This window comes from Dipodomys spectabilis, unplaced genomic scaffold, assembly GCF_019054845.1.
Source record: "Dipodomys spectabilis isolate Male_0828 unplaced genomic scaffold, ASM1905484v1 ptg000002l, whole genome shotgun sequence".
Taxonomy (NCBI): Eukaryota; Metazoa; Chordata; class Mammalia; order Rodentia; family Heteromyidae; genus Dipodomys; species Dipodomys spectabilis.
In genome coordinates this window covers 42,946,192-42,965,256 of record NW_024870679.1, presented here as the reverse complement: position 1 = coordinate 42,965,256, position 19,065 = coordinate 42,946,192, and positions in this window count along the sequence as shown.

Here is a 19,065-nt window from a genome sequence, read left to right as displayed (position 1 = left end):
TGGTGGTGGTGGTGTTGGTGATGGTGTGTGTGTGTGTGTGTGTGTGTGTGTGTGTGTGTGTGTGTGTGTGTGTGTGTGTGTTTTGGTAGTACTTACTGGGGTTTGTACTCAGGACCTTACCCTTGCTAGGCAGGCACTCTATGACTTATGTATCTGTTCTCTCCCTCCCCCAAGATTTTAAGGAGAATAATGAATGTTTTAGAACATTCATATTGGGTATGAGATGGGAGGTAATTAGAAGGGGCAAAATTCCTATATTCCTTTAACTAGCTCTGCCCATCACCTCTAACTCTAACTCCAAGTGATCTCCCCCCCCCCCCCCCCCCCCAGCACTCCTAACTGGGTGGGCTGTCCCTGCTCAGTCAAGTAGCACCCTTGGGAGGAGTCAGCCCAAGGAAATCCAGCTCACATTATGAGTGGGACCTGTTGCTGGGAAGTTTTTCAGGCATTTGAATTTTTATTCATTCCCAAGGTCTCTCTGCTTAGTGGCCTATTTCCACAAAAGTCACCACAGAAATTGTTTTTTTAAAAATTTTTTATTTAAAAATCAGGTCAATTAAATTAAGTTTCCCCTTCAGTATCCTAGAGGAACTGGAGGTCAGCAACTTTAAACTGAGCCCTGGTTAATGACTTTGGGATCCACAGATCCTCCATGCAGCACGCAAGGCAATTAACTATGTTGGTGGCTCTCGTTCTGCTGGTGTTGACAAACGGAAACAGAAGCAGATTTTGGGCCTGGGGCAGAAGCCAGAACTGAGTCAATAGTTTGTGTTGAGAGTAAAAACAGAACTACTGGGCTGAATGTGGCCACCTACTGCTTATTTCCTCAGATGGTAGGGACTGTGTGCTCTGTGTGTGTGTATGTGTGTGTGTGTGTGTGTGTGTGTGTGTGTGTATGTGTGTGTGTGTGTGTGTGTGTGTGGTGTGCATGTGTAAATGCATGTGTATGTGCACACATATTTGCTAGGGAGGTACTCTATACTTGAGCCATATCTCCTGCCCTCTGTGCTTTATTTTTCTAATGGTATGTCCCATTTACCCTTGGCCTGGTTTAGACCATGATCCTTCTAGGCATATACCATCAGACTCAGTTTTTATTGATGGAGATGGTGTCTTGAGAACTTTATATCTGGGCTCATCTTGAACCATGATTCTCCTTTCCCTCCTCATAAGTAGCTGGGATTGCAGATGTGAGCTTCTGTGCCTAGCTTATTCTGAGCTCTTTTGCCAGGGCTCCTTTATTCCTAGATACCTCTCAAGTTGTTACTTGTCACCTAAATCACTTTGATGACTTCCCATGAGTCTTTTGTCTTTCTGTCCAGTATCACCCATCCAGAATACACCCACAGAAAGCTCTGTCTTGGGTACCTATCATTGAGATTCCACCCAATATTCTATGCCTGTATGTCCAACCTTAAAAGCCTTGTATCCAGGGGCTGGGAAGTTGGCTCAGAGGTACAGCGCTTGCCTTGCATGCCTGAGGCCCTGGGTTCGATTCCTCAGCACCACTTAAGCAAAAAGAAAAAAGCCGGAAGTGGCGCTGTGGCTTAAGTGGTAGAGTGCTAGCCTTGAGCTGAAGAGCTGAGGGACAACGCCCAGGCCCAGAGTTCAGGCCCCATGACTGGACCCCCCCCCCCCCAAAAAAAAAAAAAGCCTTGTATCCAGTCTTATCCTTCCATCTTCCGTTTGGCTTCTGTTCTCAGAAGCTCTCTACCTCCCAGAGCTGACACCCTGCCAGATCTTGTCCAAAACCTGCTTATTGCCATCTTTGTCTTCTTTAGATGTCTCTTCTGGGGACAGCTTCCTGTTTCATCTTCACCCATGCTTTGAAAGACTTTGCAGTGTCTTCATTAAGTGCATAGCTGTGGAATCTGACGGTTGGTGTTCATAGTCTGCCTCTGTCAGTTACATGAAGTAAAATATATAAAGCTCTTAGCTCCGTGCTTGACACAGATAAATGTTTAATAATGCATGCAGTGACAGTATTAGTACTCCTGTGGATCGCTTCCTTGGACTCCAGTGTTCTCTCCTTTCATGAAACCTTTCCTGAGTAGCATTAGCCTGGTCTTCCCCTCACTCCCATTGCTCACAGGCAGTAAAATCTTCCCTGGGGGAATCCAGTCAGGGCAGGGATCCACAGAAGGGCCTCCAATGAGATCCTATCTGCTTTTGTTTGAGTCAGTATGCAATGTTTTGTAGTTTCTGCTGAACTGCCTTGAATCAAATTGTTCCCTTGACATCAGTCATGAGCTAACCACCCATCCATCTACCCACACACCTTCCCACTATTGAGCGATGCAAGCCTACTTATGTGCCAGGCACTGTGCCTGGTGTTCTAACATTGAGGACAAGACAGGCTCTGCTCCAACTTCATGAAATCATTGCCTACTAGAAGAAAGGACACTTGGGTGATGTGACACAGTCTGGTGAGTTTTCAAGTAGGAAAAGGAAGGAAATAGAGATAGCCAAGAAGCCCAGAGGTTGGAAGGAAAGTCAAGGATCACTACCCAGAACAAGTAAGATCTAGGCTGAGCAAAATTTAGGCAGCTCAAAGCAAATTACACATGAAGAACACATTCCATCTGAGGGAATTGCCGGTGAAAATCAAAGCAGGTGGAGAGAGAGGTGAACAAGCACCGGTATACATTAAATGTCTGTTGTATACATGTATGGGCATTGGAGGTGGGAGTGTGAGGTGAGTTTGGGGAAGCAGGCTGGGGCCAGGATACACAGTGGCTTATAAAAGACAGTAGTCTTTTGGCTGGCATGTCTTAGGAATGGTATGTTTGTTAATAAAGTGAGTGGAAGCATTTCAGTGGGGAGTAGAGAATGAAAAAGAGAGTCTCTCCCTGGAGGGCACCCTACGTGTGCTTGGTCCTCTTGTATACCTATGTTCTTGACCACTGGCTTGAGTGGTCAAATCAGATGCCTTCACATGTTGGGACAATACACTTGGGATGCTTAGCTGTTACTTGTTGGCAGCAGTGATTGTATTCACTCATTTTGTTGATCTCAAAGGCAGATTCTATGCTTCAGTGACTGTCTAGGAATCAGCTTCCCAGTGGAAGGAAAGACTTTGTAGTTCCATTGCTTTTGGCACTTAGGAAAGTTTTATTTCCCACATATGCAAATTGTCCCAACTGTGATGAAAGGGAACAAGTTGTGAGGAGGACAACGGAGGAAGCAGGCGGTAGGTTGGATAATGTGAGGTCCATTCCTGGATGGTGAGCAGACCCCGCCCAGTACCTGTGTTACCTAGGCAACTGGGAGTGCCAACCTGGCCTGGTCCCAGCAGGTCTGCTAAATAAACCTAACACTTACCTGAATACCACGTGCGTGGTGCTATTCTTACTCAGCTACCTCTTTTTAAAAACCTAACAGATGGTTGGACCAGAAGCCTTTGGCTCCTCCAGAACTTCTGTCCCTGTCTTCCACCTTGATCTAGGGTTCAAGCAAAGAGAGTCCTTAGCAAGGGACTGTAGAGAGCAAGGAGATGAGGCGAGGAATGAATTTCTTTCCCTAGCGTTGTCCCTGTCAGGTTACCTGTGGCTGGCTAGGTTTATCGTCCTGTGCTTCATCCTTCCAACTCTTGGGGTGGTTCTGACCTGTCCCTAGGGATCTCCCTCTGTCTTACTTCCCACTTTCACGAATCCTTTTAGCAAATGTCCTTGAATTATCTGAATGCACTCGAGCCGTTGTTTTCTGAAAGGCCCTGATGGACACAGATGGCAACAGAAAGTCTTCCTGAGGAAGTGACATTTAAGCTAGCCTTGTGGGCTGGGAGGAAGGCGGCCATGTGAGGAGCGGGGGAGGGAGGAGAGTCACTCTAAGCAGAAGCCTGAAAGCTGTGGGGTGGCAGGGAGCCGGTCGACCTGTGCGAGGAGCGAGAAGGGCAGTGTGTCTGGGGCTGTGAGCAGGAGAAAGGGCAGGAAGCAGATGGAAGAGTAGGCTGGAGTGTTGCTGGCTATGTAAAGAACTTCGGTGTCATCTCGTTACAGCTCCATAGCAAAGGAAGATGTTGGTTTGCCTTCTGGGTCGCCTGTCACCTGGGGGTGACCACTACCACAGATGAAAGTTCTGGCAAACAATGAGATGTATAAGTCGTTCTGTCGAAAAACGAACTTTACAACTTTGGTGGGGGTGGGGTAGGGGGTTGGGGGAAGAGAGGTTGGGGGGGAGGGTAGAGGGGGAGATGGGAAGGGATGGGAAGGGAAAACAAAGGAGGAGGCAACAATGCTTGATAAGAAATGTTCTCATTATCTTGTCCATGTAATTGTAACCCCTCTGTATGGTATTTTCACCATAAAGACAAAACAAAACAGAATAAGCAAAAAAAAAAAAGTTCTGGCAAGTTATGCTCATTCACTGAGCACTTACTATGTGTCAGGCATTGTTCTGAGTGCTTTGACTTTGTTGGTTCATATAATCCATCAACAGCCCCACGAAGAAGGTGTTATTCTCATCCACATTTAACAGATGAAAAAGACCCTAAGGTTCAGACAGGGGCAGTGATGTACCCAACTTCTAGACAGGGGCAGTAATGTATTCAACTTCTAGATCTTCATAACTGGAATAGCTGTGATTTGAAATCCGAATGTCTCAAGCCAGAGGATTTACTCTTTTTCTTTATCTGTTATTTATTTATTTGAAACAAGGTCTTGCTATGAGTTTGTCTGGAACTCTCCATCTTTCTGCCTCAGCCTCTAGGTGCTGGGATTAGAGATGCTTCCTTCTTGACCACTTGCCATCACATCATTAAACACAGGGTTACTAAATCCTACTGGTCTTGCCCACTTCAAATACAGAGTGTTCCTATGTCTAGCTACCCATTGTTTCTAGTGGTCTTTTGTGTCTGTCAATTGTTTAATAGATTATGCATTGTGTGTGTGTGTGTGTGTGTGTGTGTACACACGCACCACAGATTGAACTCAGAGCCTTGGACTCTTCCCAGGCTTTTTCCACTCAAGGCTACCACTTGAGCCACACCTCCACTTCTGGCTCCTTGCTTGTTAATTGGTATTGAGAGTCTCTCAGATTAGTCCACCCAGGGTGGCTGCAAATCTTGTTTTTCAGATCTTAGCCTCCTGGGTAGCTGGGATTACAGGCATGAGCCACCAGCTCTTGGCTAGATTATAGATATTTAATCTCCTCCTGACATGTTTCATTGATTCTTCAAAGACCTGGATGGGCCCTTTAATCCTCCACTACCCACAGAGTCTTGAAAAGTGGTGAATACTATGAAAAGTATGCACTAAGTGTTTTTGGTATACTCGATGTAGACAGTGGATATATAGTAATAGTGCCTAGAAAAGAAAAGGTGTTGAACAGATGACACCTGTCACTTGATTATGAGGGAGGAAGGAAGAAGGAAGTTAGTTTGAAGGCAATTATAGATGCCAGATGGAGCATGAGACAACTGGATCACTATGCTATATCATGTCCATGGTGCCTACAGCCTGAGACCCTGTCTTCATCTAGGATGTTGAAGTGTAAATCAGGGAACAACAGAATTGTTCCCCTGGATGTCTACTTAATATCATGATTATCTTTCAGTAACATAATATATGTCTGCAAGTTTTGGGTCCTATTTGATTTCCTACTGTATCTCTTCTTGCAATAATGAGTTCCATAAAGTTTGCTTCCTGCAGAGTGAAAGAGCCCATCCCTTTATTGATTCTGAATTTACCTCCTGTTCACTTAAAACTTCCCAGTCTCTCCCTCCCCATTCCTTTATCTTCCTCTGGATCAGGTAGCTGGGACTAGGTGAGCAAGTACCCACGTTCCATACCCACCCTGTTCTTCATTCCTGGAGATGCTTCACTTTTCTGATTTTTTATTTTTATTTTTCTTATTTCTTATTTTTTCTTATTTTAATTTCCTTTCGTCTCTTCTTGACATAGTGGAATGCATACAATGACCTGAAAAAAAAAGGGCTTTCCTAAAAACAAAGGCAACCCAAATGAGACTGAAGGACGAAATACTGTTAAAATTGTCAGGTGGCCTAAGCTTACAGCCGTATACTGAGGAGAGTGTGCTCTCCCTGGGGCTCTGGTTCTTAGGTACCAAGAGCACCATGTTCCTTTCCAAATGCTTAGGCTAATACGTCATTTGATTTCTTGCCTGTCTTTTGTCTTGTGGCTACCAGAAACATTGCTGTTTCCTTGCACAGCCCAGACCCATCTGCTCTGTGTCTCCTATGTGAGATATTTTGATAGACAAAACATTGTAAGCTGACTATTTTGTTTGGTTTTGGTGTGAGGAATTGAACCCAGGGCTTTATTCATGCTATAGCCCATTTTACCACTGAGCTACATGCTGAGCTCCTGACTGTTTTGGTGATTTCGTGTTACTGTGACTACTTCAAAACATTGAAAGGAAATCAATCACCATGTACTGTGTACTGTAGACACATTTATGCTTGTCTGCCTCTGTTTCCCTCTTTGATGGAACTGTGCTATATTCCTGAGCCTTACTCCAGCTGACAACCTTACTCTGGTCTAGATCCCTACCCTTTGGATCAACTGCTCACCTCTGCAAAGCCAGTTGAGTGTAGGAGGGTGTTTGTGGGGGCAATGAAATAGTCTTATAGAACATGAAGTATCAAGTTCACACATTACATGGTCAAAAGAGCACCGTGAAGATAAGTTTTTGCTTGGTCATTTGGGGATGCCATTTGTATTCCAGTGATGATGTATGTACAAGAACCTGCATCATGGCACCCATGGTCCCCAATCCTGGCTGTGCATTAGAGTCTTGCAGGAGCCTTGTAGGGGTGGGGTGCATCAGACCATGGGCCATATGAGGCCCACAAAATCATTTGGTATACTGCAGGACAGACACATATGCAATCTTGTTGGCTTCTCACAGCTTGTCTGCCTGTTTTGATAATTTTAGATGGCCTATGAATGATGTTATAAATATCCAAATGTTCCCTGGCAGAAAAAAAAGATCTCCCCCTCCTGCTGGGCTACATACTCCCCTATTCTCCCCTCTTTCAATCCAGAGGAATCAGAAAAATCTTTCCAAAGCTTTCCAGGTGACTTGAAGGCAGAGCTAGGGAGAAGACCATGGTCCCCATCACATACCTGATCTCTCAGTACCCCAACTACCTTTCAGCCGGTCTTCAGCTCTGCCAATCAGCTGGTGGGGTGGAGCAGATATGCTAAAGAGTAGGCCAAGAGAATATTGACTTAGGGACACTGATCAATGGGCTTTGTATTGTCATAAGTTTTTGTTTTTAATTACTTTATTGTATTTTTAGTATTGGATTTCATTTTTAGTCTCAAGAGCATGCCTTGGAGTTACAGGGTTCACTCAGATTCATTTAGTAATTTATTTGTCCATTCATTCATTCAATTACTCATTCACTATCATTATTCACTATCTCATTCATTCATTCATTCATTCATTGACTTATCTATTCCTCTGCTCAGCACATCTGAGTGTTTATTTATTACTGGTCACTGGTTATTCAGGTTATTACTTAATTTTTTTTTTTTCTGTGACAGTCCTGAAGTTTGACCTTCAGGCTTCTCAGTCTCACTCAGCTTTTATATTCATGGGTGGTACTCTACCACTTGAGATAAGAGTGTCTCAGATTTGTCTGCTTAGGCTGGCTTTGAACTTGTGATCCTCAATCTCGGCTCCTGAGTAGCAAGGATCACAGGTGTCTGTTCCCAGCACCCAGCTTCTTGTTCAGCCATTTTCTTAAGTATCTATTCCTTATTTATGGTTTTTTTTGCCGGTTGTAGGGCCTGAACTCTGGGCCTGGGGGCTGTCCCTCAGCTCTTCAGCTCAAGGCTAGCACTCTACCACTTGAGCCACAGCTCCACTTCCGGCTTTTTTCTTTTTGCTTATGTGGTGCTGAGGAATCAAACCCAGGGCCTCATGCATGCAAGGCAAGCGCTCTACCACTGAGCCACCTTCCCAGCCCCCATTCCTTATTTATGTATCCACTTTTCAGACATTTTTTCTGACACTAGACACAAAGGCCCCCAAACCTGGCTCTGAGGAATCAGAGATAGACAGACACATGGTAGGTTTGTTTTATGTTGACCATATTGACTATCTGGCATTTACTCTCCTTTGTGAGCAGACGCGGAGGCTTTCAGCGGGAGACATCTCGCCATCCTGGTGATATAGCTCTGTGCAGTGCAGGGGCTCTCCAAAAGTGGGCCAGAGAGTTTTCATTTGGACATTTAGTGTGTGAGCTGGTGGGGAGAACTGGGAGGAGATAAGAAGTGACATTTTATGTTCTTATAGCTTTTCCTTGTTATGATGGAGAACAACAAAAATTATAATAAGGAGAAACAACAATGGTCAAAAAATGGCAGAATACAAACAAGATAGAGAAAGGGTGAAAGCAAACTGCCTTAAACACAAGATATAAAAGAATACAAGAACAGGACATGAAAGTGCTCATATGAGATCTGGGAGGTGACTTAAGCATGAAAAACCTGAGGCCAACCAGAGACAAGGTGGGCTTCCTTCTTCAAAGATGAAAATGAAGATCTGAGTTCCCTCTGTGGCTAGAGAATCTGGCCCAAAGTTGTTTGGACCAGGATTCTAAGTATTCATGCATCAGCATCATGGAGAAATGCATTCCTTCCTTCATCAAGTATTGAGTGGCCACTACCTCCGTGGCTGCTTCCTGTAGAGTGAGGAGGACACATACCTGGTCAGGTGGACACGCAGGGGTGATGGGCACTTATGGGAGGAAGTACCAGGAGCTCTGGGTGTCTAATGGGAGAGACTAGTGTAAGGAATTAGAGAAGCTTCCTGTGAAAGGTGGAGGTATTAGTGGTGGGTTGAAAGTGGATATGTGTCATCAGTTGAGAAAATCATATGGGAAGCAGAGGGTGGGAGAGAGCATGTGATGAAAACCATCCAATGTGGCTGGTATGTAAGGCATAAAAGGACAAGGGCAAGAAAAGAGGCAAGAACTAGACGTGGCCTTCATTCATTCATTCAACAAGCCATCACCAAGAGACTCTGTTACAGTCCAGAGTTAGGTGAGCTCTGGCTGGAACATACGCAAGGGAGGCCGCAGAGAAGATGGTTGAGGCGGTGTCTCAGGTTCCTGCGGAGGCATTGGCTGTGATGTGGAATGCTTTGTTACGATGGCAGAAAGTGAAACCTGCTGTGTTTCTTAGATGCATACTACCTGGATGGAACTACTTTGCAAAACTGAGCTTTCTCTGGTCAAGTGGCAGAGTTTCCTGATGGGTAGCGAATGGGACCACCCTACTAGGGCCCTGTGGGAAACAGCAGGAGGAAGCCAAGGGATGGTGATGACAGTTGAATTGTTCAGATCTGCTACAAGAGTAGTAGACCTTGGGAGGACGGGCTTGTCAGGACAGAGAAGGTCAAGGATTTCTGGGGTGTTGGCATGTGGACATGTGCGCTAAGTTGAAGTGCCAGCAGAGAAAGCCAGGTAGCCCGTTTCTCCTCCCTGATCCCCAGGACTTCCAGGGTGGCATTTTCCTTGGTGACTTCATGCATGTCTAGGCTTTAGTCTAACTTTATGGAAACAGTTTGCTCTGTACCCTAGAATTTCTTAAACTCAGGAATGAATGCCAATGCACTTATGCCAGTGAACTTCCCAAGTGTCTGATAAGCAGCATCTGAACTGATGAGGAAATATTACTTCTCGGATGAGTGACTACTCATGTTCTCAGACCACAGCCTTCATTCTCTGTGGCCATGCCAAATAAGAAGTTAAATTAGAATTTAGAAGTGACTTTCATGCATCAGCCAGGATTCAATACTGGAAACAGAAACACCGGCTATTTTAGAAAGAAAGAGATTTATTTATTAAAAGGAGTTAGGTGTTTCCAAAGTTGGAGCAGAGGTTTTTAAGTCAGTCTTTTAGGAAACAAATCTTAGTCGATGGGGTCCAGCAGAAGAGATGGTACTTTTGGTACCATCTAGATGGTGAGAGAGCGTAGGGTTGACCTGGAAGCCACTGAGGCTCAGGACAGAATTCTCACTGGGATCCAGGGCTAAGGAACTTACTCTTGTTACCACTACAATATTCTGGGCATGGAAATACTGTCAACCTTCTACTTTCAAGTCTCCCCACCCTCCTTAGATGTCTACATATGAGAGAAAAATATCTAATACTTACCTTCCTAAGTCTGGCTCCCCCTACCCCCCAGTTCTATCCATTTCCCTGCAAACAACATGATTTTGTAGAGCAATATAATCTAATTCCTGCAACTTGAAAGCTGAATAGAGTAAAACTAAGACATCTAAAGTGCCCACCTCTATATGCCACAAAGATGCCATTGGAAATGGAAGAGGTCATGGTCTAGAGAGACTCAAATCCTCAGGGTCAGGAGGGAACAGACATTGTTTTCTAAGTATCTCTTCCTCTGCAGTGCCTGTGACCAGCCAGTTCCATTTTGACACACAAAAGAATTTCTTTGGCTATAATACTCCTATCAAATCTCATATATGACTTTGCTGATCTCTGAAAATAGTTGTAGTTTTTTTTGGACCATGTTGGTGAAGAAGCCTGACTCATGAGATGGAATCAGGAGGCAACTTTATTTTTATCTCCTACTGTCCTAGTTTAAGTCCATTCGTGGGTCTAGTTCTACTTCTGGAGGGAAACCCAGCCAAGCTTTTGATGTTTGTGGTTGTTGTGAAGTAATGAGGTGTCCTGTGGGTACTTCAGGTCTCAACTCTATTCCTAATGGAGTCATTAAAGTACGCAGTAAAACACGCAGCTGCACAACCTCAAGGGTTGTGGGAAGCCTTTCTCCTCTTTTTCCATGCAGACCTACTGCAGGCCCGAGGCTGTTGGGGAAAGGAGAAGTGTGGTTGGCGTTTTCATTCCTCCATGCCTCTCCCATCTTGGTAGGCAGGTTTCCAATGCCCCTAGGACTGGATTCAGGAGAGAAAAGAGGTAAGGGAAGACTTCCATTGGCTGTAGCCATGGTAGTCATCTTCAGTACCTCTTGGGACCTGGCTGCTTTTGTGACTACAGGGCTGCCCTCCTCATCCCTTGGGCCTCTCTCCCCTACAGTTCCTGGTCCAGATCATGTGCATCACCCCTGCCTGCTTTCTACTTCCACATGCCCTTCTTGCTAAGGCCTATGGCAACCTCTACCTGGGCTCCCTTATATTTGTATCAGGTTCATGGGAAACGTTATTCTTGACTCTGGCAGATCTTAAAGTAAGTTACTTCCCAAACTTCCCCTGCCTACCCTGATCTATACAGACTGCAGCAGCTACCCTCTTGGCATTGAAGTTCTCAAGTGAGACCCCCGGGCTCCTGTATTAAGTCTCTGAGTAGTCTCTCAAAGCCATCACCTCTTGATTTGGAGGTGGCACCTGTACATGGCACCTGTACTAGGCTCTGTCATGCTGAACTAGCCCCCTCCTCACCCCCCACCCTGCCCACTACCACACACATTCACTCCTTCCTCTGGGTTATCTGTGCATCCAGACAACCCTCATGGGCAGTTGACTTCCATGTGTTGACTCTTTGATCTCTGGTGCCATTATATAAAAAGTGCTCATTCATGACAGGTGCAGTAGCTTGAGGGTGAAGATAGGTTTATGATTTTTAGGCCAGTCCAGACCACTATCTTTCCCTTGCAAATAGTTCCTGAGATCCTACCTCAAAGAACAATGCCTAATTCCAGCTTCATAGGTGGCAGAAGGGTAGGCCTAGCCAAAGGCTTGCCTGGGGAAGAAATTATCATCTGATTGTCTTTTGGTGTCCCGGCTAACACTTCTGTTTTAACATGCTATTGCATATTTGTTTATAACTAAGGCAAAAAGGGATGGAGGCATGGCTCAAGCAGTAGAGTATCTGCCTAACAAGTACAAGGCCTGAGTTCAAAACCCTATTACAGCCCCACCTTATGCTCTTGCAGACAATGCTAGAGGTGGTGTTTGTATTTTAATGTGAACATATTGAATTTCACCTATCTATCCATGCACAAATGGTCAAGGTGGTAAATTTCATGCATCTAGTTCATCATAATAAGGCCCTGCATAAGAAAAAAAAGATGTTTTTAGTGAGTTTAAGTTTAGCATCATATGGGAAAACTCATTTTACCTTAATAAATTGTTAGATATTCACTCAGCTATTGTGCATATTTTCTCTTTTCAACACTTGACACATATTTTGAGGAGCTGAATCATTACAATTAAACAATTAAAAAGGATTTTGTATGCCAAGTACTGGTGGCTTATACCTGTAATCCTACCTACTCAGGAGGCTGAGATCAGAGGACTGAGGTTTGAAGCTAGGTTGGGCAGAAAAGTCTGAGAGATTCTATTTCCAATAAATTGGCAAAATGTAGGGCTAGAGGCATGGCTTAAGTGGTAGAGTGCCAGCTGAGCAGGCAAGCTGAACAAGCTTGAAGTCTTGAGTTCAAATGGTACTGACACAGAAAAGAGGGGACTAGAGGACTAAGAACTGCTATGAACCAAAAAAAAAAAAAAAAAGAACTGCTATGAGCCCCTCTGTCTGCCACTGACACATTTCATTGGCCAAGGCAAATCATGTGACCATCCTGGCTTTAAAAGGGTGTGTCTACATGTAGAGAAAACCCAATCATTGAGGGCAGGACTAGAGCTTCCAGTAGCTTGCACCACTCTCCCTGGGTGAGAGTGAGATTCACAGCAGCACTCACTCCAAGACATTATCTGCTAAAATATTTTCCCCAATTCCACCCTTGACCTGCATGGGCACTTGATACGCCACTGGTTTTGACAACCACCTTTGCAAATTCTGCCCATGGCCCAGCATTTCCTTTGAAATATGAGTGTGATTGTCTTTTGGTGCCCTGGTTAACATTTCTGTTTTAACATGCTGTTATATATTTGTTCATATTCTGTCTCTTCTATCTGAATGAAGGCTCTGGAGATCAAGGGCAACATTCATCTTGTTCTTGGAACTGCACGTTAAGCTGCCATGTCTAGTGTGGTGGTGGACATATTGAGATTCTTGAAAGCAAATGTAGACAGGAAGAAGAAGGAAGGAAATGGAAGAAAGGAGGGAGAGAATGAGAGAAGGAGGAAAAGTAAGAGGAAGAGAAGGAGGAAAGAAGGAAGTAGGAAGGGAAGGAAGAAATGGAGATAGAAAAATAGAAAAAAAAAATTCCTAGAGTAGAAAGTAGTCAGGAAGCAGAGTCAGCAAGAAGGATTATCGAGCAAACACAGCCGGAAAACCAAATTCCTCTAGTGGAGGCCCCCCCCTCCCCCCCCCCCCAAAAACCTCAGAGACCTAAAGCACCAGGGGGAGTAATCAGATCCAATGTTTTAGGATGAATCAATTTGGGAACAGAAATGATATTGATAGAATATGCAGGCTCTAGGGACTGAGTGTGGGAGACCCCATTGAGATTCCAGAAAGGAGATTCTTGTTCCTCTCACTCTCCCTCCATGGCAGAAATGGGAGAGAAAAGAGCAAATGCTTTATGGATGCCCACTCTGTGCTGGGCATGGTCCCTCCAAACTGCCTACGTATCATCTGACCGCTCTCCCATGGTAATCCAATTTATTGTCAGACCAAAAACCAGGCTCAGGGAGGTGAGGTAATTTATTCAAGGTCACACAGCAGTTGGAACCAAGATCTCAGTGTGTTTAGGGTTTCAGTTGTCTTCATTACAGAGAGATCTCCCTTTGTCATTGAGGATAAATGATACCCTACTCTCACCCATATTTTGCTCTCATACTCTCGGATAACACAATTCCAGATAGCCCTTCAGCTAAATGGGTGAACTCTCCGTTTCCTAAGTTTGGGGATGTCAGTATCCATTGGGAGAGGCATAAGGCAACTTTAGGGGGAACCTGCCCACCTCTACTCCTTTTATGTCTGGTTTTAAGATCCCTCCTCTCATCCAGTCTCTGGATGGTCACCCCTGGAGGGTCTCTAGATTTTTAAGTCAATAATGTGAAGTATTCTCCATGGTATAATTTTGCTGAGATCTGAGGATAGTTGTTCAAAGCCAGCCTGGGCAGGAAAGTCTGTGAGAAATTAACCACCAGAAAACAGGAAGTGGAGCTGTGGCTTAAAAAGGTAGAGCATGAGCATTGAGCAAAATGAGCTTGGGGACAGGGCCCAGGCCCTGAGTTCAAGCCCTATGATCACCCCCACACACACACACACAAAAAAGACCACGAGTCTATGTACCTAGTCACACACAGGTCTTGTCTGGGGCCCTTCACTGAGGCCCTTGGGTGAGATGAGGGTGTCATGCCTGGAGGACAGGTGTCATCAAAGGTGAGAGAGATGGCTGCAAGATGTTGTTTACTGCTGACTCTGGCCTTAGCTTAGCAATAGCCCTGAGGGCTGGCCAAGGAGCCAAGCTAACTGTGCTGCCAAGAGCTGCCTCAGATTGTGAGAACTGTCAAGGAAAATGTGAGGTGGCCAATTCTTTCAGGACTATTGGTGGCCTTTTGGCTTGCGCTGGAGCCCTGCCCTGGCCCTCAGGCTAAGGCTGGACATCAGTGAGATGTAGTGACCTTCCAGTACTGAAGGAGGATGAGTGACTGTGCAGGCTCTCTGTGCCCCAGGTGAGGTGTGGGTAGTTACATGGACACAACACTGAGATGACCAACTGACACTGATAAACAGGTAATATTTCAGCAGGTATTTGACATGTTTAGTTTTTCTGATATCCATTTGTTCCTCTTCCCCCTCTTTTTTTTTGAGGTTGAATTCCCTCTGGGGCACCAAAGGGCGGAGTTTCCCTTCTTTGGCCCTTGACTTGGGTGCAGCGGATGCCTTTCATAAGTCCTCCACCCACCACACACCACTTCTTGCCCTTCCCCACCCTTTCCCAGGTTCCAGGAGGCTATCACTGGCAGGAGATAAGTGGAAGGGAGGAGAAGGAAGTCCATATGATTTCCTCAGGCCAAACTTGCCAATATTGGTGTGCTCCCTGAGATTCTGGTTTCCAAATGCCAGGGTGAGAATTTGAGTGGGTAATCGTCTTCTAAAGGGTGGGCAAATGATCATCTGTGGTCACAGACAGCTTGTGGTTTGATTTTGTGTAGCCCTGAAGATAAAAAAGTTTCCTCCCTTCTTAATAGTTGAAAAAAAACCAGCAGATCAATAATGACTTTATGATTCATGAAAATGATAGGAAATTCATAGGTGACATTCTATTTGGGGACCAGCTCTGCTCGTTTGGTTATGCATTGCCTATAGCTGTGCTTGCCTCCTCAAAACACAGTTGAGTAGTGAGGACAGAGATTTACTTTCTGACTCTTTATATGCCAAGTATTGTCAGCCTCTGCTTTATCAGAGTGATTCTCATACTTGGGTATCAAAGTCAACTAAAAGATATTTGAAGACCTCATCTCCTCCTTCCTCCCACCCCTTCCCCCCAAGGCCTGATTCAGTAGGTCAGAGGTGGAGCCTGGGGCTGCTCATTTCCAACAAGGTCCCAGGAGATGTTGTTACTGCTGGTCTATGTGTCATACATTGAGAATCACTGGGGAAAACCAGACCCAACAGCCTGCTGCCAATGGGATCAAGGAGTTAGAGCTTGTCTGCGTTTCCATAGAGAGGTATCTTTTACTCTCTCTCCCACTGACATTCTTTGTTATGGGGGGGCTCTCCTGTTCACTGTAGGCTGTTTAGCAACACCATTAGCCTCTATCTACTAGATTCCAGTAGTATCCTCCAAGTTGCAACCACTAAAATATCTCCAGACATTGCCAATGTCCCCTGGGTGGGCAAAATTGTCCCCAGCTGAGAACTACTGTATAAGAAGAGATGTCTGAAGGCTGAGGGAGCTGGGAATGAAAGAACAGATCTTTTATGTGCCACCTGCTCAGCCTTGTCCCCAAGGAGAGCCTGAAGCACACTCCGTCCACTGAGGAATTAAGCAGAGCATCAACACAAAGCCCTTGAAGAGCCTTATAGCATTCACATACAAGGTGAGGATAGAACTGAGATCCTGGATCTCACTGGAAATCTTGGGAACCCAGCCTTTTTGAGGCTGGCTGGTAGTGCTGAGTGGCCACAGACAAAGAAGGTACAATTTTCACATTAACTATCCAGTTAGAGATGCTCGCCTTGTGGGGCCAACTGCTTCTGGGAGATAGGGTTTGCTATGACAGACCCCAGAAAAAGCCCAGCACAACCCAGGAATTCTGTAGAGCTATTTCTTTCTTAATCTTATCACTTCTGACATTTGGGAACCATGACTTCTTTGTCCTGGGGGTTGACATTGAGTTCCCGGTGGTGGCTCTGCTGAGAACACATGGTGACAGGTTCCCAGGGGAGTTGTTGGCGTACGCACTGGTGTTTTTTTCGTCCGTGCAGTTCTTAATGTTATGGTGAATTCAAAGCCCTCTTATGATACATTGTTTGTGTATATTGTTTGAGTAAGTTGTTCATTAAGTACAGACTTGCCATTCCTTCCCAAAACACTCCTTCCAGAATTGTAATTACTGGACTTACAGGATTCTTTGTCTTGTAGGAGTCCTAAACATTAACACCTCCAACCAGAGCTCACTTTAAACACATATGTGAGTGATCTCAAGATCATGGAATTCGCTATTCCCACTCTGTCCTCAGGAGAAGGTGGCTTGATAATACCCAGGGCAGAAGGAATCTGTGAGGTGGGGTAGAGTTCTGTGGGGTATGGTATGTGTGAATGCTTGATGCTGCCTCTTCCAGAGCCAGAGTGCATGGATCTGGGTCTTAAGAGATACACTTTTTCATCATAACCTTCATGATGATTGCTTCCTTTGCTATTTCCTTGACCTTTGGTCTTCACTAGGAACTAGAAGTTAAAACAGGCCTCTGGCCATGCATGATGCTTGCATTGCTAAACAAAAGGCCCTAACGGGTACTTCTGTACTGTGCAGGTGATTGATCCTGGCTCTCAAGAGAAAAATTACCTTCAGCCATGTAATGGTGGCAAAAAGAACCTTTCTTTGAGCTATCGGGCCACCTAGTTATCTCTTAGCACTCTTTTGAGCAACAGAACTGTCAGTGGCAAACTATGACATGACCATTAGGACTCAGATCTCACAGGACTGAAGAGCTGGGTCACCCTGGGGTAGTGAATCTCATCCAGCCAACATGTTCTTAAGTGTTAAAAGAAGAGTGAACTGGGTAGTGGGAAGGGGCCACTATGGTTACCAAGCTAGGCCTGGTGTCCAGTTCCAAAGCCTTGTCTGAGGCTCCCCTGCCCCTTTTATGGCTCCTCTCGGCTATTTTACATGAATAGCTCTGGTAGTGACTACATTTACATGAATAGCTCTGGTAGTGACTACATTTTTTTTTTTTTTAGTGTTTCAGTAGCGTTTTACTGAGTTGACATCACTCTGCAATGATTCAGGGGCAGATGGTCTTTGTGTATTATCTGTGTTGGAGACATAAACGTTTTACCCTAAATAGCCAGAGGGGGTGCTAAGAGGTAACAAGGGTAGTGGGTGATAAGACACTTCAGTGGTTTCTTTAAAAAAATGTATATGTATATTTATTGTAAAGATACTGTACAGAGGGGTTACAGTTACTCGAGTAAGGTAATGAGTACTTTTCCTATCAAGCATTGTTACTCCCTCCTTTGTTTTTCCCTTACCATCCCTTCCCTCTCCACTTCCCTAACTCCTCTCCCTACCCCAAGTTGTAAAGTTCATTTTCAACATAGTGTCTTGTACATTTCATTGTTACAATGGGTCAAATGCTTGTTTCAAAATGCTTGTTTCAGCATTTTGTTATTTCCCTTCCCCTCCAAATTAGAAAAATGTATATACAAGATGCAGGGAAAGGGAATCAAATACAGTGAAAACAGGGGTTTTCAGTGGTTTCTTTACTGGCCTTGTTCTGTGTCTCCAGAGGCTGACCATTAACTACATCACATACCCTTTGTGTTCTGGCTGGGTGTGGTTAATAGGGAACCCATGAACATTTATTTTCCTTGCTCCTTCCCAGCTGAATTCCTTGCCCCTCCCTGGCTGGCTGACTGTGTCCCTCTCTGGAAGGGCAGAATACCAGCCAATGACCTTTCTTCTCTGCAAAACTCTTTCTTTGTAGGTTCCAGAAACCAACTGTTGCTTATCTCTTAAGGCTTCTGGGCATCTTGAGGTTACAAACTCCAGAGAGCTGGACCACTCTTGTACTTCTCCTACTTGCTCCTGACACTTCTCTAAACAGCAGTCCCCCCAGTTCCTACCAGGACCCTGACTGAGACATGGGGCTTGTTCAATCACTTACATTGCCCAGGGCTTTTAATCTGGAGCAAACGATGCAGAGCAGGAACTCTGGCTGGGAATTCAGCTGGAGTAGCCTTGTGGTACCTTGTGGCAGTATGTTGTGGCTAGTGATAGTGTTGTTTTGTAGTGGCCACAGCACCCTGGTCAGATCCTGGGCTTTGGCTGTTGGTTCTTGTTTATTTTCCAACTGATGCCCCAGCATCCCCAAAATTCAATGGATCTCAAATATTAAAAAAATGAATATAGTTGGAGATGTTTCCAGTGCCTGCAATCATGACATACTCATTCAAACAGATGTTTGATGTCTTGCCTAAAGCTTTATTGTTTAGCCAAATGGGAAGTTGTGGACTCTTTAAAAATGACCGACTACCAATTTTGTTTTTTGCCCTTGGCATTTCTTCTTCCTTTCGATGGGAATGTGGGTTAATTTTAGATATACAGCAGCCAGTTTGTAAAAGTGAGTTAATCATAAGGAAAAGGCCAAAACCATCACAATACTCTTGGCTGGGCTATCCCTGAACCTTTGAGGCAATATTAGTAGTTATAAAATCTCCCAGAGTCTTTCTTTTCATAATGCTTGGTCATTGTTTTTCATATTATTATAAGCAGGACCATGTTTTGGCATTTATTTGTTTATTTTTAATACTTTTTATTGTAAAAATACTGTACAGAGGGATTATAGTTACATGAGCAAGGTAATGAGTACATTTTTTTCCCTTTTTTTTTGCTTATGTGGTGCTGAGGAATCGAACCCAGGGCCCCAGGCATGCAAGGCAAGCACTCTACCACTGAGCCACCTTCCCAGCCCTACATTTTTTTTTTATTGTGAGAATACCGTACCGAGGAGTTACAATTACATGAGCAAGATAA